This window comes from Lepidothrix coronata, unplaced genomic scaffold, assembly GCF_001604755.1.
Source record: "Lepidothrix coronata isolate B3197 unplaced genomic scaffold, Lepidothrix_coronata-1.0 Scaffold50, whole genome shotgun sequence".
NCBI lineage: Eukaryota > Metazoa > Chordata > Aves > Passeriformes > Pipridae > Lepidothrix > Lepidothrix coronata.
The window spans coordinates 2,611,364-2,633,255 of NW_016690230.1; positions in this window are offsets into that span (position 1 = coordinate 2,611,364).

The following is a 21,892-nucleotide window of genomic DNA, read 5'->3' on the forward strand; positions in this document are numbered from 1 at the left end:
CTATCTATCTATCTATCTATCTATCTATCTATCTATCTATCTATCTATCTATCTATCTATCTATCTATCTATCTATCATCTATCTATCTATCTATCTATCCTATTCTATTCTATTCTATTCTATTCTATTCTATTCTATTCTATTCTATTCTATTCTATTCTATTCTATTCTATTTTATATATAAATATTTATTTTTATATATATATATTTATATTTATATTTATAAATACTGGTCATTTAGTGTTGTTTCACTCTAATCCATCCCAAGAGATCTATTAACAAGAATCTGAGCTACCCTCGCCTTCAGGGGCAGGTTGTAGCAGGTGGAGGAAAGAGATAAAATGGCAGTACAGATACCTACTTGCATTCAAGGAATGTCAAGGCATTTTCAGGCAAAATCACCAATGTTTGCACTTCTTTGTCATCTTTACCTTATCTGTGAGTGTATTCATAAACACACACATATTTATAATCTTATTTTGAGCAATGATATCCCCTGATAAGCTTGAAAGCTTTGGGGAAAACAAGGCAGACTATTTTGATTCTTTTTACAATTGTTATGTCAAAAATGGTTTTAGGTTTCTAATTTTTTTTTAAATAAATAATTATTATAAGTTCTTTATATAGAGCAACATGTTTGCTACTTGCCTTTATTAAAAACATAGAAAAAAAAAGGAAAAAAACCAAACCAAACCAAAAACCCAACACACAATCTGGTACTTTATTACAAAAATTTAGTGGGATAGACTTAGAGATCAGTTTCCCGCCTCGATTCTGCATACATTTTATGCACAAAATAAAAGGCTCCATGTTGTAATAGTTTAAATTTTATTTGTACATGTACTGAATTCTTTTCTTGCCAAAGGCAAAAATTTAGTTTGCTAAATTATTTATTAGACTGAAGAGAATAGAATTTCACATATGTTGAATAACAGCAGAATTCTCAAAATAAACTAGTTATATCTATTGAGAGTATACACTGTCCAGGGAGCCCAGAGCAATATATACTATCTTTTCTTTGAAGCCAAAAATCTTGAGTGTATTCTAACTATCCTCTGATTTAAAGAAAAGAAGTATCTGTAAGGCTAACAATCTCTTAGGCAAGGGGAATATTTTCTCACCACAGAATAAATCTGGATACTTTTTTATTATTAATAATATCAGCATGTTCTCAAAGTGTCTTTCTGGAAAAACATATTAGTACAGAAAGAAGAATTTAGTCCTCAATTATTATAAAGGCGTGACTAACTATCATGGCACCTGACCACTATGAATAAAAACACAGTTAGACATTAAACTAATGAGACTGGCAGATCTTCTTCCTGTTTACCATTTTAAAATTTACTTTGTAGTCTCCTAGAAGATGGTGCAGGATTGTATCTATTAAAGCAGCAAATTACATGTCAAAGATATTCTGATAGGAAAAATGGTTCTGATGCTGTAAGATAACATGAACAATCTAATTGGTTTAAGTGTTTTTGATGCAAACACACAAACTCATATAAACATATTTAATTTGCTTCTTTGATTAATGATCACCTTCTTGTGAGAACTTTGGATCCACAATTATGTCAGTTTTCACAAGTGGAACACTGACTTACTGTAAACTTACTGGCAGCATTACAACTAAGGCAACCCTAAGATGTGGAAAGAAATGAATCAAATTAAATTTCCTTTTTAAGAGGTACCATATTAATAATTTCTATCATGTAGAAGAGAACTCCACTTTGATAAACTGATACAAAAATAATTTATGTTTAGCTGTGTGAGAGAATTGAGCTACATACAAAAGAAAACAATAAGTGCTCATAGCAGAACTACAGCTATTTGCTAAGGTATTCCCATCATTGTAATTATGAGTCTGTATTTTCATTTTCATCCTTTACTAATCAATTCTCAAAGTATTGTATGAATGAATAAAAATAAAATAAAATATTAAAAAAAATTCTGCATCATTATGCCAACAACATCCTGTTGAAATTTAGCATTATGAGATATAGGATGGTCAATGACTAGAGGAAAATTGATCTATTTTAAATCTATCACTATCAATCTGTACTGCAGAATTAGAAGGACAAATTCAAGAGGGACATACAGTGCCGTAACTGTCCAGATTTAACAACACTTACAACACCTAGCAATGGGACAAGAGAGTGCTGAGGTTAAAGAAATTAATCTGTTTAGGGGTTGGGGGTTTTATGTTTGTTCATTTATTTGTTTGTGTTTTTCTCCAGATCATAAAATTATATAAAACATACCTAATCCATCTCAAACCAAAGTATTTTTAAAAATTAATGTAGGTATGGCTAGACATTAAAAAAAAATCTCAGGACTAGGAGATGAGTAAGTCATGGATTTTGCAGTTTTGATGTTTTTACACACTTCATTCCAAGAAGGTCTATTAGCCAAACAGCTTCTTAAAAGACCAATTGTGAGAGGAATTTCTCACTAGTAATATGTTTCTTATTGTTAAAATAAAACAATACTGTTATTATCAAATGACACACACCCATCAAATCTTCATGCTTTCATATAGTCAGTAAACAAAGGCTTCATCACTAGAACAAATTATACATTTTGGGTGTCCTGTGTGTATGCATTTTTAAAAAACTTTTGATTCTACCATTTCAAACAGTACAATTATATAAACACAGTAGAAAGAGACAGAGAACTATACTTTTATATTAATAGAAATGTGACAGCTATTGCTGGGATGCTTTAGTCTTCATCAATAAGAACTTCATACATAATAAAGTGTGTACTAGTGCTGATCATACACAAACAGGTAAACATATATTCTGAGGAACAGATGAAAAATTTGATCGGTTTATCTTAGAAAGGGTCACAATCTTTTCCTTCAACATTGCCTTTTCTTTGGTACTCCTAGCACTCCCATGTCCATTCTGTCTGATTACATCTACTTTCACACTCAGCCTGTCTATCCCTCATTTGCTGCACCTTTAACTCTACAACCAAAGCCTTATCGATTAGAGAAAGGAACTGCCTTTGTAATGGGAATTTGGAAATGAGAATTTACAGCTGCTAAAACTACCTATACAGTGTTCTTTTTCTGAGTGATAGGTCTCCATCTATGAAAAATATTTTCCAGTTTTTTAAGATCGCCATTACTTTTTATGTCATGCTTTCATAACTAACTTCAAGATTATAGAATCATAGAATGGTTTGGGTTAGAGGGGATCTTAAAGATCATCTAGTTACACCATTGGCAGAGACCTCTTCAACTAGACCAGGTTGCTCAGGACCCCATCCAACCTGGCCTTGAACACTTCCAGGGATGGGGTATCCACGACTTCTTTGCGCAACCTATTCCAGTGCCTCACTATCCTCTTTTTAAATGTCTTTCTAAAGAAAGTAAGGAATTTCTTTCTAATATCTAATGTAAATCTACCCTCATTCAGTCTAAAGCCATTCCCTTCATGCCCTTTAAAAAGTTTCTCTCCAGCTTCCTTTCTGGTACTGGAAAGCTGCAATAAGGTCACCCTGAGCCTTCTTTTCTCCAGGCTGAACAATCTCCAGCTCTCTCAGCCTTTCCTCATAGAAAAGCTGCTTCATGCCTCTAATTATCTTTTTGGCCCTCCTCTGGACCTGCTCCAATAGGTCAATATCATTCTTGTGCTGAGGACCCCAAAGCTAGATCCAGTGCTCCAGGAGGGGTCTCACCAGAGTGAAGTCGAGGGGAAGATTCACTTCCATCAACCAACTGGCCACACTCCTGCTGATGCAGCCCAGGACATGATCAGCTTTCTGGGCTGCAAGTGCACATTGCCAAGCCATGTCCAGCCTCTCATCCACCAGCAACCCCAAGTCCTCCTCGGCAGGGCTGCTCTCCATTCATTCATCCCCCAGACTATTGTTACATATTGTTGCAGCATCTTGCACTTGTCCTTATTAAATCCCGTTAAGTTCCCATAGGCCCACTCCTTGAGCCTGTCCAGGTCCTTCAGGATGGCATGTTTTGTAAAAGAATAAAAGAACGAACAGAGATTGTGCAACCATGTCACTGCTGCACATAGGTGCTGCTCTGATTTTAATTGGTATGACTGTACACTGATGAGTTGCATACAATGATAACAAAGCTGTTATTTGTCTTAAAATGCTTCATGAACTTTGCTTCAGACTCCTGACTAACCGTTCTTGACAACATGAGTATGAATTAACACTCCAAGTACTATAATTTAGCAGTTTTATAGTTTATTGTATCCTAGGATCTCGGAAATAGAAGAATGTCAGAACAATCATGATCTCCAGGTAGTCCCAACTATTTTAATTGTGTGTATTCAGTTACTTCTGTATAACTCTTATCATCTCTGAATTATAAATGTTTATAACTAACCTTTGTTCTATTTTAAAATGTGCTGTTAACATCTGCGATTTAAAATTATTTTTTTTAAAACATGGAATAACACCCCCATGTCAGAATTAATAGGGATCTTTCCTCCATTTCCCTGTTTTTATTTACTTTGCAGAATAGTAATAAACTGTCTTGGTTTGAATGCTCAGAATGGTCTGGACTCCGAAAATTTGCCGAGTGGGATCTGAAACACCTCCTGTTCAGGATGAGACTTGCAAATCTCAGCATAGAGATAGCAAAGATGGGTTGTAGTGAACTCTGGTCTTATAATCTAGTTTGCCTGGGAACAGGGATGCAAAGCCCACCTAAGAATGTACCTTCTCCCAGTGTGAACTTTCCGGAGATGTCATTTTCTGGGATTTTAACTGCTTTTAGGAAGCAGCCTAACTGTTGCTTCAATTAACACAGTTTCAAAATAATTAAAATGCAATATGTGCAAAGAGTTATTTCTCATTAAACCTGAGTAAGAAAATAATGTCTTTATTAAATACATTACTTCATTGCAGAAAAGGACTGTTATTTCTTCACCTATTCATCAGTCATTTGCTGGATCATTTGATTTCTGTTCAATGGCAAATTGATAACATAATAATAATAATAATATAAAGCCTATGAACAAATGGCCACACTTAGAGTAAGTTTTCTTCTTTTCAGAATAATTTTTGCATAGTAATGTCCCAGTAGCGGCAAGAGAATTCCTTTTACTTGACCTCAGTGTACTTGTTCTCAAGGAAATCAGCACACAAAAAATACACCCTTTGGTTTCAGTTTTGTATTTTCTCTCACAAGTAGATGTTTTGTAATTCAATTAAATTAAATACAATAACACATGTGTTAGTTGCTGACAGTGACACTGATCATGCATATAATAAACCTTAATTATTTTTAGCTGTTTATTCCTTTTATGAACAATGAAGCACAGAAAAAAAACGTTGTTTAGATATGTCCTTAAGCCCAAGCACAAGTTCTACATTCTCAGAGACTAATTAGAAATCAAGATGGATTTAGATAAAAGTAGAAGTACAAAGTCAAAGATTAGTGTCAAACCACATAATCTTTGTTAGGATTTAACAAAGTAGAATCATTTATTCAATGATTCTCATCAGTTTCTGGCAGGTTTATAAATGAAGCTGTCAGTGAAAGCACCATTCTATGAGATACAAGTAACAGGGAAAACCAGCCCTTTTCAAGTTTGTGTAATCCATGTTGAAAAACCCCTACAAACCCAAACCCAGGTCCACAGGGAAGTTACTTCAAACAATAATGGAGGAAAGCAGTGGTTAACCTAAAACTTCAGAGTTCAGTTCCACGATTAGAAGCAGCACTTTAGTGTGTTTAATTGAAACAGCATTTCCACTGGAATCTAGCAATGTAATTGTATAAAAGAAATGTCACATAATGAAGAAAGAGCAGGAGGGGAAAGAAATTTTACTCTGCAATGTAGCATTTCCTCCATTGAAATTAATACACCTCCATGCAATTACATGACATCACTAAAATGCACACTTGTTTCTTAGTCTGAAACACATAGCTGAAATTGCAAGAACAAAAATTACCACAGATCTCTTAAAAGTTATTTTGTAAGTTGTTTTTCTTTTTATTCTGCATTTTTTGGAAAAAAAAATTACAATGAACAGTTCAAATATACTTTTGATACAAAAACAAGGCAGCCATGATTTGTTAGTGATACAACAGCATTAATTTCTACCATAGAAAGATAGTTAATAGCTCATTAATTTTTTCAAAGTCTGAAATAAGTTTAAAAGTAGAAAAACAATTCTTGTGATAATTTCATTTCTGATGTACCACTCAAGAATATTACTATTTTCCTGAATCTTGTCAGATGAAATATTTTTTCTTCCATGCTCATATTTCAGACTCAATAGATTATTCAAACTTGATTTTTATAAGATCTATTTCATCTTTCATTTTCCTTTTTTTAATACATAAATATATTGTCTAAGAAATAATATGTTTAGTCTTCCTAATTTTACTTCTGTTTTGTAGTAACAGAAATTCAAATATTTTTCATTAATCGATTGATTGTGATCATGATATTCGATATATTAGAACTTTGCAACTTTTGCGCTTAGAACAAATATTTTATTTTTTATTTTATTTTATTTTATCCTATTACCTCATTAAAATATTAATTTTTCCAAAGCATCTAGGGTATGGCAAAAAAGTTTTCAGATCATCTACCTGTCTACCTCTATTATCAAAATATTCTACTTGCATTATTCTGATAAAGTGAATAATCTATTTAATTTCAAAAATGTTAGTCTACTCTAAATTTTGATCAGATGCAATTTCTTACTTTAGCTCTCTGAATTCTATCCTTATTGTTCTTATTTCTCAAGAGTAGCTCATGGTTTTGTGAGACCATGATTTTCTATGGCATTTCTTTAAAACAGATTCTGACAAGATAACGAAAAGAAGAAAGGTAGCTAATAAAACTGCCACTACCTGTTATCACTGATCACACATAGGGTCATCACCTATTGGGAGATACTTAAGGTTACCAAATTCATAGAATCTTAGGACAATTTTGATTGGAAAGGACCTCTAGAAGTCATCCAGTCACACATGCTTAAAGTAGAACCAAAATCGAAGTTGGAACCAGTGTAAAGGTTGGTGAAGTTCTTGGGGTCATAGCCATGAGACTTGAATATATCAAAGGATAACAATTCTATTACTTTTCAAATCAACCCATTGCAACAGTTGACCTCTCTCACTACGAAACAAAGAAGTTTCTATCTAATTCCGTTCAAGAATGGCAAACAGACCATGCTTATAAAAGGTAAATTAACATAGAATCAGTGGAGGATGTTATGCCTTACAGAATAAAACCAGTCCTTGTCTGGTTAACATATTTGTCCTTTGTTTTAATTCTTCTCAAAGACACCAAGCTTAAGTATACAAGAGCTTAAGTACAGCTACAAACATTGTTCTGCCACATATAGTTTCATAGTTCCTAACAATTAAAAATTTAAGAATTTCGGAAACTTAGTTAAACAAATAATTTATAGTATACGTAGAATTTTTACGGGGTTTTAGATTTTTTTTCTTTTGAATATTATAAGTATCAGCAATAACTGGAGAAAAAGAATACATATTAGCTAGTGAATTAGTAGAATGTGACTTAGTAGAATGTGGGAGCTAAACTGCACATTAAATGAGATTTAAAATTTCATATTTTTCAAAAACATAAGTCTATTGGAAAAGTACACTGTCAAGAGAAAGTTAAAAAAGAGACAAAACACACTTGTGGTCTTTTGAAAGTAGTAATACTATTTAATAATAGTTTGTTCTGATACCTATGTCAAGGCAATCATTGGGACTACTGAAATAGTGATTCATGCTTTTCTACTATTACAAGTGGGCATTAACAGTCCATTTGCTAGTAGGATTGGACCAGAGGTCAATTTTTTGTAACTATGAAAATTTTTCACTTAAGAGTTTAAAGCTAATATACTCAGAAATTCTTCACCAGGGTGTCACCATGTCTAATCTACTACTACTCTTAATTCCACTATCCTATGTTGAATTGTTAGGCAAGGCAGAATAAAACCCAGGAGACAGGAGCCCATTCAGTCAGTCGGTACAGCTGGACAGAGTACAAGATGAGTTGCTGAAGTTTATTACACAGAAAACTTCACTGTGCTCATAGTTCTGTGATGAAGATCCAGAAAACAATTCGCTTTCTTCCAATTACATTCACTGATTCTATTAAAGCAAAATAAAAATGCATTATTTTAAAATATGTTTTCTTCTCTTCACTGAAGCCCTTCTGCCTATGTCAAATTTTCAGAATAACTTTTTCATTTCAATGCACGTATATTCAAAACAAATGTCCCTCATTTACACTTCCACTTCTTTTTACCTTGTCTCCTGACATTTTTTTGTCCATTTAGAATATACATATTCACTATCATGTATATATTTAACATATATGTATGTGTGTGTGTGAGTGTATAACATATACACCAGCCTAGTAATATAGAGTTTGCTACACTGGTTAATCCCACAAACAAAAGTAAAACTCTTTGGACATATATGTCAGTAATGCCGAGAAACTACTAAAGAAATCTACAGAAGTATTCCAGCTGCCTTCATCCTGAGACTGGCTGATTCAATACTATGCAAACGACAAGTATTTGACAAGTGGAATAAAACCCTAATGACTAAGAGCATGCTAGGTGATGAATATTACTTTAGGGGTCCTGATCAAATTAAATCCATCTTCCCAGCTATAAAACTATGAACAACCATGGACATTTTTATTTTATTTATCAAGTTATTAAAGTATTAAATTGTTCTCTGAAATAATACAGATGAAACTTATTTGCATACAAACATTTCTTATTCATAAACACTTCCAAAGTTGTCATAATTGATGCACTTGACCTGATGCTTTTTGGGTCATTTTTGCTGTAATATACATTTAAAGCAGATATTATCCAAAGCTGATCATATTGTTCATATTCATAAACACGTATACATATGAGTTAGTTTGCTGTCTTAATAGCAACATGGCATCTGAGGTGCTGAAGATGATTGAAAGTCTGTATGATACCTTTTACAGGTGTGTAGTTTTAGTCTGATCTGCCACAAGCATAAAATTTTAGGTAGCTGTTGGTTACAGCTTTACAAATCTTAAAGAAAATCTAAATGTCTAAGGGATTGACTACAGAAAATAATGTACTGTAATCACTGTAGTTCATGAGTGTTAATGGTTCTTGATGTTGAAAGATCAATCTCTAATGAATTTCATGAATCAAACAGGAAACTTATCCTTCCTACGCTGAGGAAACCAGCTGAGGCTGAAGGTGAGCTCACTCCCGGGCAGAAAGCAGCAATCAAGAGCAGAAACCCAACTCTGTGAACAGCAAATAACCTTGTGACTACTGCCAGTCACTGTGCAGTGTGTACCTTGGGTTACCAAGGGATGTGGAGAGATAACATTAATCTCCTTAACTGAGAGGCTGAGAATAAGGAATTGCCAGAAAAAAAATCAGGAAGTTTACATTTTAAAAAATATTTAAGAGAAGTCAGAATGGATTTGAAACAATATTGTACTGCTTATGGCACATAAAATGCACAAATTCACCTTGTCTTTGTCTGTGCTTTCCCTCATGTAAACTTGAAAATTTATTTTCTCTTATGAAGAATATTATTTTTTTTATTTTTTTTTCTAGCTAACGGAACTGCAGCAAGGGAATGAATGACATTGAAACCTTTCTCTCTGCATTCATGATGCAGTTTTCATTCCCTATAAAAACAATATTCAAGAAAACAGAGCCCAGATGAGTAAGTGTGAAACTGTGGCTGACTGGCAGACCTTGCAGTAATGGAAGATGTGAGTCTGTTGTTCTTAAACAGAACCCAGAAACTTTTTCTTCATGTCTAACTACAACATACAACACTGTCAACAGAAAATAGAAACTGCAGCAGCATACAAAAGCATTTCCCAAAACTATTACTATTAATTTAAATACATTAACCATGGGCAATAATGGACGGTGTCTTCAACTTGAATAGACATTTTCTCGCCATTTAGAGAACTCTAAACAAAGATGGGAGTAGTACTGAAAAGCTGTGAGGTACAGCAATAAAAAAGAAATTTCTATCCTTAATTGCCTAGGGATTTTATGATGTCTATTTCTTTTTGTTAGAAAAGGTAAATACTGTGTTTGCTCTTAATAAAAAGATTTAATTTTATAAAATTATCCACAATTTAAATTTTAATTGTAAAAATTAACTTGATACAACTATATTCACAGTAAATTTAAGTCAAAGGAGAGTTTAGTTAACCATGTTTTTGAAGAGTTTTTCATGACAGACTTTGTTCTCCTTCATGCCATGCTTGAGCACTACAGAAGGCACTAGGAAATTTCCAACTCACTGTCAGGTTTTACTTGATTAAGCTACAAGAAGAATATCTGTTTAATCTGACTTTTAATAAACAGTCAGAAAGCTTTTATTTGACTTATCGATATTCTCAATATCCTCTTTAGTTTAGAACGTTTCTTTTAAAGACCCATAATTGTGTATTTACTTCAGTCTCATATCTTTCATTGACAAATTATATAATTTTGATTAAATATTGGTTTTATTAGATTGAATTCCTCTTAATTTGCAATAAACAAATATATACAATTGTCAATTACATTTGCAAAATGTAGAGAAAATAGTAGCTTCACTTAAACATACAATATTTTTTACAGATAACTTGACTTATCCAAAGAGTAGGCAAAAAACATCCCCATCAATTTTAAACTAAGAAGAGATATTATAATTTCTTCCAATCCAATTGACAGTACTGCTGTGTGAAGTTCTTAAGTGATCACAATAAAATACCTGCCAGACCAGCAAGGTACAATCTTATCTGAAGACTTAATATTTTTATCTTGCCGGAAAGACAGAAGTATACTTTGTAATGTAATATCCAAGAAGAAAAAAGCAACGCTTCCATATGCTGGGTTCAGTCTTGTCATGCACAGCTTGAGGATCACTGGACATTTTATGATCTGGGTTCTAAAGAGTAACTGTGCTTGGCAGGTATGTTGGGACTCTTCTCATGAATGCTGTTTGGTATCCCTCTTTTGGGTCTGAATCTCCTCTGTATGCCCAGTATCACATTAGCTGTCTTATTTTAAGAGGTAGTGAAAATGTAAGTCTGAAAAGTAACTGGAATTTGAGTAATACATAAAGTATTTACTCAACAAGTCTGTAATCCATTGTGTTCCAATGATAAGCATCACTATGACCATTTCATTTTAACTGCTCTTATTCACTCAGACAGTATTGCAAACAATGGATAAAAGCATTGCTATTAGCAGCTGTACTTGTAGATCTCTTGGAAGAAACACTGACATTATATATAAATGTTCTTGTAAAAAAGCACATATAAGTTCAACAGGATTTCTATAATTACAGCAGAGAGTTTGAAAAATAGCACTGTCAAAAAAAATAATCCCTTTTCTATCTTTTTTTTTGATCATATTTTATTAGATATCTGAAATGAAAATTTAGATCTAGAGCTGCAAGAGAATTCAAGATTTCTGAACTTCAATTCTGATATGACTCAAAGACATTACTGAATAGTTTATTGAAAGTAAGAAGGAGTTTCTGCATTTTCATTTCCCCAAAGTCAGAATAGAGGAAGTTCCTAAAACAGTATCTGGTTAAAATAATTTCCTACTCTAATTAAGGTGGTCAATATTGACACTGAGCAGCGAGTTCTTAAAAAGCCAGTAGGTCAACTTCCTTCTCTGCCATTTAAGCTTGCCATGTAACATAATAAGAAAGAAGATTTTTTTTCTCTCTTTCTCTAAACACTAGTTCTTAATGTTTTCAGAATACTGTTTTTCTTTAAGAGTTTAATAAATATGGTAAGAAAGAATCAATTCTCAGAGTAACTGAGAGTCTGAATGTTAATAAGCATGTGCTTCGTATAAGGTGAAAATTCCCTAGAAAAAGATTATGCAATATGGCCAAAAAGACAGTGCACTTCCCATGTGGTAAAATCAGACTGAATTAAGCAAAAGATTCACTCTAATTCTGATGCTGAAATTCCAGCACTAAGAATAAAAAATAATGTCTCGTGCTCTTCATATTCTCATTTGCCTTCAAATATTAGCCTAAATAAATCCACATTTTTCTTTGTAATGATTCTGATGGGATGTCAGTGCTTTGAACTGACAATATCTAACACAATTGTTATGTTTAAGTTTTATTTTCACTATTAAAGGGAAGCAACATTGGCATGAAAAAGACACAAGTACAAACTTATCTCAAATTGAACAAACAGTGGTTACATTCCCTGCTTTTATGAAATTTATGTTCACCTTCAGGAACAATAGAACAATTTAATGGAGTCATATTTTTTCTTAAGGGACACATCAACTGCAGAAGGTTTGATTTGATGTCAACACTTGGAGATATAATGAAGACTAATGTTGACTAAATGTCAAACAGAAAACATTTAGAAAAACGGAAAGTGATCAAAAAAAGTCTTCAAATGCTCTGTGAGATATATCTGAGTTTTAGAGGTTCTCCTGTGGATCTTTAGTGCTGAGCAGATTGCTTATATTGTATATGCCAAGTTCTGCTCTGAAATACACACATGGATGTCCTAAATACCATAGAATATCTCAAATAATAACCAACAGATATAATTAGGCAACTGAATTGAATAGCTATCAGACATACTTTCAGAGCTCAAGCACTTAGTATATGTGAGGATATCTGCGTTTGGCAGTCATGTTTTGCTGTCTGCGTTTTGGGTTTAAATCTGACCTATATGGCTTAGTCAGATATATTTTTATTCTTATAAATGCCTACAAATTAATTACTACTAGTGACTCTGTAAAAAATTATTTTGTCATTTTTTACTGACCAATTTTTTCTTAGAATGAATGCTCTATCTTTTTGCTTTTCTATTTTATCTTGAGGTTTCTAAACCAAGTTTTAAAATGAAATACAAAATAAATCTAGTATTTAGAAACCTAGAGGTTGTTCTCATGAAATCTTTCCAGATTTGCAGTTTGTTAATAAATTTAGACATCTTTTCAGTAAGGTATTTCTGGACTTTGGCCTAATGAGAATTAATCAAAGCATAGATGGGGGCAGGAAAGGTGTTCAAGAACTACTACTGTTCAGTGAGGGCTCCCCCAAAGTGACATTGCCAAAAAGTATAAAAGCATGTTCTCACCACCATCAGCTCTCCTGGTCTGTGAATTCGGAGCTATCTTTTAGACTGGGTAATCTTCTTAAATAAGACATGAATGATTTTTAGATGGATTACTTTCAAATACCACTATTTTAAGCACTTCTGTGAGCTCTTAGAAGTTGCATAAAGAAGTTAGTGACTTTAGCTGTCTTTCTGTTCTGTATGTCTGCAGATTTTGCCATTGTTATATGCCCTTTTCTCCCCTTGCCCAATAAGAAATGTCTTGTTTAGGATCAGACAACTCTTAGGTGTCCATTTTCTTTACTAAATTTAGCAATTTATTCAACTTCCCAGCCAAAACTGAGCTCTAAATTGCTTACTTTTGTTGTATGTTTGGCCTGTGCTTCATTCTATGTTTCCATAGTTCCCTAGTGGTATAATTTTATTCAAAATGTAATCTTCTGCCAGTACATACAATACTACTATTGTCCCCGGAGACAGTCTGTCCTTTTCTCACTCTTAGAGTCTTCCTGCTTCTCAGGACAAATCCTCTCCAATGACTTCAGAAAGAATAGTATTTTTTTCTTTTTCTATACAGGAGAAATTATTCTTAGATCTACAAAGTCAATTCTACTGCTATGAACTTTCAGTTAATGTAGTACACTAGTAATATCAAAGGAAAGATTGGCTCCATGGATCAAGATTTTTCCTCAGTTTAAACAGCTAAAGAAACATGTCATTATCACCCATCATCTGATGTGCCGGTGATGACAGATATATGTGTCATATTTGTGTTTTCTATAAGCATTTTGAGATATATAAAGAAATTAACTGAAAGGTTTTTTTATCAACTCCAATTGTAAAAATCAGATTTAAAAAAATCCAAACCCAACTATCATCACTCAAAAATTGAAACAGAGGGAAAACCCCAAAACCTAAAGGGCAAAGCCATAGGGGTTAATTATCATTAGTATAATATACATATGTATGGCCAATCTATTCAGTCCAAAGGAAAAACAAGAGGCACTTTCATGATTTGACTTTTCAGTACTCTACTAAGTCATGAAACATGCCTGATTTTCAATGAGAAATAAGTAAAACAAAAAAATACCATAGCAACAAGCAAACATTCATAGCTTTTACAGCTGACCTAATAACAAGTGGCTACTTTTCTCTCAGTATGTCCATCCACCCGAGGCTTTGAATTAATAGTTCCCAGCTCTCTGTCATCCATTTCAGCTTTTGTGTTGCTTCTGTGCTGTAGGCAAGTTTAATAAAACAAGAATTTAGGGATTTGAATTAATTATAATTTAAATAGTTAAATATTTGGTTACAGATTAAGTCCATTCAGTATTCCTTATTAATGTGTTGTAGTCTCTTTCATTAAAATTTAAAAAACAAAAAAAACAACAAAACTCAACTTTCTTTTCAACTTCTCAGAAAGTCTCAAAACAATCCCACATGGAGCAGAGAACTGCCTTAGATAAGAAAAAAATGCATTGGCTTTTTGCCAATGTCACCTCAATTATATAGTTATCAGTGTTTTCACAGTAGGACATGAAAGCTAGTGATAGGTTTGCTTTCCCTAAGGTTCATTTTTCAACTACAGGGTTGACATTGATACATCTAAAGTGATGAGACTAAGATGCCAGTTTCCTTTTGGGAAGTGAATAAAAAATTTGCTACTACCAAGTATGACCTCAGTCATCCACTCCTGGTAGTAAAAATTGTTAAACTGATGAAGTACAGAGAATTAACTTTTTTAAAGTTCATACTTTACTTCTCACGTGCATTTAAAAAATATTCCAAATTGAAAGTTCCACTTCACCATGATATTCTGCAGTATATATTGTGTCAACACATAATTTCCAAATAATCCCGAAATTAACAACACTCACAATATGGGGCAGGAGGGGGAGGAGGGGAAGGTGAAGTTATATAAGTCATATTTCATCTTTTTCAAGTCTCTAGAAAAAAAAGAATGAAGCTCTCATTTTCCTCTCAGTGGAATGCATACACTGTACAGGATGTACCAGGTCCTCTGGAAAAGAAGAGGAAAGAATAATACCCTCCCATAGCCAGAAGTCCAATCTGTAAAAAACACTAAAACACTTTTTTGTGTTTCTAAGACTATCCGCAACATTAGTTTTGAAAAATCATGGAAAATAGCTCAAATCCTTCAGGTCTCCAAACTGCAACTTTCAGAAGATTTCAGCATGGATAGTTGCATGAAGACAAGACTAAATTCTGTTACCTAAACAGAGACAACTTCTCCGGGAAACATGTTGCAGTGGCTCACTATCCTTGCTGTAAAAGTTTTCCTCCTTGTGCCCAACCCTCCTTATGCCCAGACACTCTAAGAGCAGAAGAGAGGGGGAGATTACCCTTCTTTTGATGAAGCCCAGGATATAGTTGGTTTTCTCGGATCCTAATGCACATTACCAGTTCATGTCCAATTTTGTCTATCAGTATTTGCAAGTTCTCTCGAAGGCTACTTTCAATTCAACAATCCCCCAGTTTGTACTTGGAATTATCTAGACCCAGGTGGATGACCTTACAAATTGGCCGTCTTGATCTCTACAAGGTTCACATGGACCACTCCTCAAGACTCTCAAGGTCCTTCTGGATGCCATCCTGTCCCTTTAGTTTAGCAACTGTACCACTCAGCTTGGTGTTATCTGCAAACTTGCAGAGGGTGCACTCAATCTTTTTCCTAAAGATACTAAATAGTGCTGGACCTTGTATGGACCCTTGAGTGACACCATTTATTAATGCTTACAAGTTCGTTATCCAACTGAGTGGAAAGCCCATCTTTCAAATTCATAACTTTTTAATTCAGTGCCAAGAATGCTTTTTGTGACCGTGTCAAAGGCCTTACTAAGTCCAGGTATATTACTGGTCAGTATTTTCCATTTAAAATGGCATGAGAGTTTTCTAGGTTTCAGGTAATTAAATCAAACTGATAGCCTAGATGTTTGTTCAATAAGTCTCAATTAATTTCCAAGTAAAGGGAAAAATTATTTCAGTGTTGTATCAAATATTTGTCTTGCCATTGTAACAAGAAAAAGATAGTGGACTTGTAATTGATTTTTTATCTTAAATGCTAATAAGTGAGTAATCTGAAACCTGAAATAAAAGGGGTTTTGGCAGAACCATCCAAAGAACATAAATGGATTTTTTTCTAGTGTATTTTTACATAGTAAGGATATACTAAAGCCTCAGATTTTATAACAGATTTTATTTTTCCCTTCTTTCGTCTTTTCCTTTTAGAGTCGTTCTAGTATGCAGCTTTCTTTATTTCTGTTTGTTGAATAACTACTAAAACCAGTAAGAATAAGATCTTTTTTTTCCCCAAGGAATTGGAACCATTAGTATTAAAAAATGAAGAGAAGTGAAATCTCTGGAAACTCTTGCAACAAACTTCGGCTTGTTTTCTAATAAAACTATTATTATCTAATTTATTTATTTTATGTTTAGCTGTCTCATTGGAGGGCCCACAGGGCGAGGTTCAACCATTCATCATCTATTTCATTGTCATTTTTATTTCAAAATTTTCAAGAAACTTTATTAATTTTTTTAAAACCAAAAAGGACTACAAAGCAGTAATATAAAATAAATTACTGTATATTAACTTTCTATGGCTGTTCATCTTCACATTGTTCCAACCTTGAGCTTTACAAGCCAAAGAGATGAACTAAATATGACTTGGGACAATGGGAGGAAAAAAAAGAAAATGTCAGAAAATAGATAACTTGCTAAGCTATCCATTTAACTTCATCTTTCAAATATGTTCAATGTCATATTGCTTGACCTGTTAAAAATCAGAAATATAATAACCACTCATGTTTTAAGGAGAGGAAAAGAATCAAGAATGATCTACTGATTTTGGGAGAATCTGTAAGTAAGCAAAAAATTAAATTTGGAAAATAATTATACCTTCAGGAGTCCAACCTCAAACAAGATAAAGAAATAATAAATGATCTCTATGTAGGCAGAAAACACATTAGACATTTAGAACCATGTACTAAACACCTAACCTATTCAAATACAAGAAATCATTATGATAGAGTAGGCAAACAGTCCAAACAGAAGTGCACAGATATCAGTTAAAAGTGAACACAGCTACTTAAGCTGATGATCTGTACCTTTTAAAAATTTATGAAGTAACTATATATTCACAAACTGAATTAAACAGGTTGCCTACACCTTCAATCTAATCTAAGCAAACTACACCGTCTTTCCAGCCTTAACTGTGATTAAACATATTTATCTTCTTTTCGACAAAGACTGAAAGATCCATTCAGTGAGGAGAAAAAATTAAATAAAAAATTTCTGAAGGATACAAAACAACTATAGATGCTTATACAGAGGGTAAAAATGTTTTATGGCTCCAGCTTTTAGTAATATACCCCCTAAGGTTAATATGGGATACCCATGTAGTAACTCTTCTTCTAGTCTTCAGTCTGGAGTTTGTTCTTCCAGCAAAGGATTCTCCAGATCTGTAAAGGAGATTAGATGCAGTCTTTGATACTTCAAATGCACTGGAATGGTTTATCCTAATAATTTATGCAGGTTTAGAAGGCTGTGGGATTTTTGGGGGACTCTGATGTGTTTGCATACTGTAGTGAACTAAATGTTACTCAGTATAAAAACTACCCCTTGTTCTATAACTCTATAATTTTAGAAATGGAGAAAATACAAACAAATAAATAAATTTTGAATCATGGAATCAACTTATTACAAAATTTGGTTATGAATATTTTTGCTAAATCTTCTCTTACTCCTCATCCATCTTTTCTATATGGCTTTTATGGTAATGACACTGTCCTACATTTCCCCTTCCCATCCCCTTAATTTTTTTTTCCTTTTTTTGTTGCTTTTGAATTGTGTCCGCATGATTAATGACATCTCTACTTATAGGGTTAAACAAAAATATAAAAGTACCCTTAAAACTGACAAAATGAGGCAGGAGTTAGTAAATAGTATGATCTCACTCAAAGCAGTAACTAAATAAAGAACACTTAAAGATAAGGGCTGAATTCCTGTAAATTTCCTGAAGGTGATGATACTTTTTATAAAAAATGGTAGTATGTGATAACTCAAAAAAGTTGCTTGTACCCTCCTAATACTGACAATTTTAACTACAATCACAGCAAAAAAAAAAGTGCGTACATATATATACGTATAGAAGGGTGAAATTAAGGCCAAGTGTTGTCCCATGCCAGACCACTGCTGATTCCAGCTGCGTCCAGCCGACCCCTTGCTGGGCCCTGCAGACGAGGGGTGAGATCTCATGGAAAGTGTATTTAAGAATGGGGATAACCCTGCACAGTGACGAGCAAGGAAAAAAGCACCTCGGCAGACACCAAGGTCAGAGATGAACAATGGGGAGGAGCTGCTCCAGGTGTCAGAGTTTCCCCTGCAGCCTGTGGAGAAGATCATGGTGAAGCAGACTGTCCCCTGGCAGCCCATGGAAGTCCCCAGTGGAGCAGAGATCCATCTGCAGCCCACGGAGGATTCTACACTCCAGTAAGTGGATGTACCCTGAAGGAAGCTGTGAGCTCATGGAGAGCCTACACTGCAGCAGGCTCTTGTCAGGAGCTGTGGCTCAAACAGAGGAATCCAAGCAAGAGAAGATTTTCTAAAAGTAACTATGACCTGCTGACTTGGTGCCCTTGATGTGTTAGATGAGTTAATTTACTCTTTTCTAGTAAGATATAACTTTGTAGATTGTGGGGTCAATTTATGAATTTCTCAGTTATTTCATCTTAAAGCCACAGAACAAGAACAGCAGGAAGCATACATAATGACAAGTAGATCCCTGACACTTGGTTTATTCCTACTGCTTCTCACATAGGAGAATAAAATACTCTGAAACATTAGTGCATAAAACACTCATCCATAATATCTCTAAAATATATTTCTTAAAGAAATAATTTCTAGATTGGACAATAAATAAGCATAAGTAGAAAAAGGTGAAAAAATCTTTTCAAGGTTGAAGGAAAGAAGTATGTAATCATCAGGAAGATAAAAACAATTTGTATGCATTAAATTGAAAAAATAAAAAGAAAAATGAAGGAGAAATAAAGTTGAATAATACCAGAATATTTTATCCTAATTTGGTCTTAATGCTTGTTTCACCAAAACCTGCATTAAAATACAAAACAATAAACCTGTGAATCAGACACACTCAGAATAATAGAGAATAATACATCTTCCTGTATGAGCTGAGATAATGGCATTCTCTTCTTGCCCTATGGAATGTGAATGTCATGAATTCCTAGTTTGAAATATAATTTAATAAAGGTCACTTACCAAGGTAGAAAACAGGAGAGATAAGGAAAAACCCTGCATAGCACATCTGCTTAGAATGAACTGATCTGACACAGTTATTAATTATCGCAGATGCCTTAGGGTTGGAATAAAGCTGTCAAGTCAGGAGCAAAATGCTTTCCCAAAGTCATAGTCTCAAAAAAAATTGCCACAAACCTAGAAATGGTTAACCAATTCTTCAAATATCTTTTCAGAATCTGTGGGAACACTAAGGTAAAAGACTAAAATGTTTTAGCAAAGTCTTAGTCAAATGGAAAAAAGATTTTGATCTGAAATAAAATGTATTTGATTCAGATGGAATAGCTTTGTATTAGATTTATGAAGGCAATGAACTCAAATATTGCCTAATATTTTAGTTTACATTAAAGAAATCAATTAATATAGGACTTGGGCCTTCAGTAGCTTTAGCACAGAAAATGTTTCAGCTAAGCTATACCTATAGTATTTGCTCAAATATGTCACTCCTGTTTTCAAGCGGCATGGAGCGTTGCCGTGATGTCGAGGTAAAATGTTTAACAGGAATAGGCCATAGTACATATTTAGTTGTTAGGCTTAGTTTACTCTTATTATCAGTACTGACCACATAGATTGAGAAAATATGTTTGTTGTTTATATAGTTGTTTTTTATTAGTAATAAAATACATTTAACATTGGACATCTTGGTGATTCATGATGACAAAGGTATAAGTTAACAGCAAACTTGCCTTTACATACTCTTTGTTTCAGTTCTGTTCTGTTTTTTAAAAATCTGGATATCTGAAAATTTTGCCCAGAAGTACACTTAGGCTGGTCTCATTGGCCATATTCATGTTCAGCCACAGACATTCTTGGACCCTGAGACCAAACTTGACCGTCTAGCTCACATTTAGGTACAAGAACTCTCTTTATCCCTAAAACAGGCAGACTCTTGGGAATGGTCCTCAACATTTATTATCCTTCAGACACTTTATCTGAAATAGATACCATCAGCTAGTATGAGTTATAAATGTATGGGATCAGGCCAAGAGTTAAGTGGTATGGGCCAGTGCATGAGCTCATGATCTGGCATGGCAGATGTTTTTCAGGGGGTGCGGGTGGGTGTTGCTTGTTTTTAAATGGGATAAGTAGGTGATATCTAAAACTTACTGTATACATTGTTGATTGTTCTTCTCAGATCAGGCAGCTTTTAGTTATGATGCCATAGTTAAGTACTCTTTTGACAACCTCTCTAGATCTTACACGTTTAGAAAGCTTGAGCTGTGTAGATTCATAACAGCTGAGAGATGGAAAGCTACCAGAAGGATGTACTGCTTTACTCAGGTTGTTGAGAGATCCATGGAAGAAAAAAACCAAATCACAAAAGGCTGTACCATCTATTGTGCAAGAAGTGCCTCAACTACATACTGATGGGAACTATTGTTATGTATTTGCCTATTCTTATATCCTATACTACTAATCAGTGCTGGAGTAAAGTCTCCAGGGAAAACAAGTATTTTGTTGATCTCATCTTGCCATTCTAGCATTTATAAGCACCTCTTGATTTTTAAAACTATGCACTTCAAATTTTCACTTCTTATCCCAAAATATTCTGCTGGCTGAACACTTAACACTGTAACTGCCTTGTTTTGTGTGATTATCTTTGCGTTTATATTAAAATCTTGGACAAAGAAACATTTTTGATTATCATAATTATAAACAATGAATTAAAATGTGACAAATTTTGCAAAGCTAAAATTCAAATAATATTACTGTGGAGAATAATTGCTGAAGTACTTCAAAACACAGGACAAAAGCATTTTCCAGTCTGCCCAACAAATAAATACTTAAGAAGACATGCAACAATATAGGAACTACTGGATTGTTGATTGTTGTTATTTACAGGGAGTTTAATGATCTAAAGCCACTCTAAAATTAAGGGTGTGGTCACCATATAAAATAGGATGCATTTGTAAAGCTAATTTAATCGTCTAGTAAGCATTTTCTGGGATAGCTTTTTATTCATCAAGACCAGCTTCAAACACATTTTTTCAATGTGATTTTAGTAGTAGTGTTATGAGTAACCCCGTTAAAAAGTCAGTGTATTTATCACCTAAGCAGGCTGTGGAGAAATAGTCTTGTCTCTTGTGATCAAATTAGAATAGATAATTGAAAGGATTTTTAGAATGCTTTGGGATTTTTTACCTGCTTCTGTCCATATTAAAACCACCACCAAAATCCCCAAACTACATAAATGTGCATGCTTATGTCATGTGGGAATATTGAAAGTTCCTGCCCTTTCATTTTGGTTTGATTTTTCTGTTAAATTTAGAAGATATGAAAACATATGAAAAGAAACAGTAAAGGCAAAAGATGAAGAATATCTATTTTGAAGTTCAGTTATGACATTTTAAAAAATAAATTTATAACGCCAGCTTGCAGAATTGACTTATTACCAAGAGAAATATTTCTCACTCTTCATTCTTTCTTTCTTTTCTTTTTTTTTTTTTTTTTTTTTTTTTTTTTTTTTTTTTTTTTTTTTTTTTTTTTTTTTTTT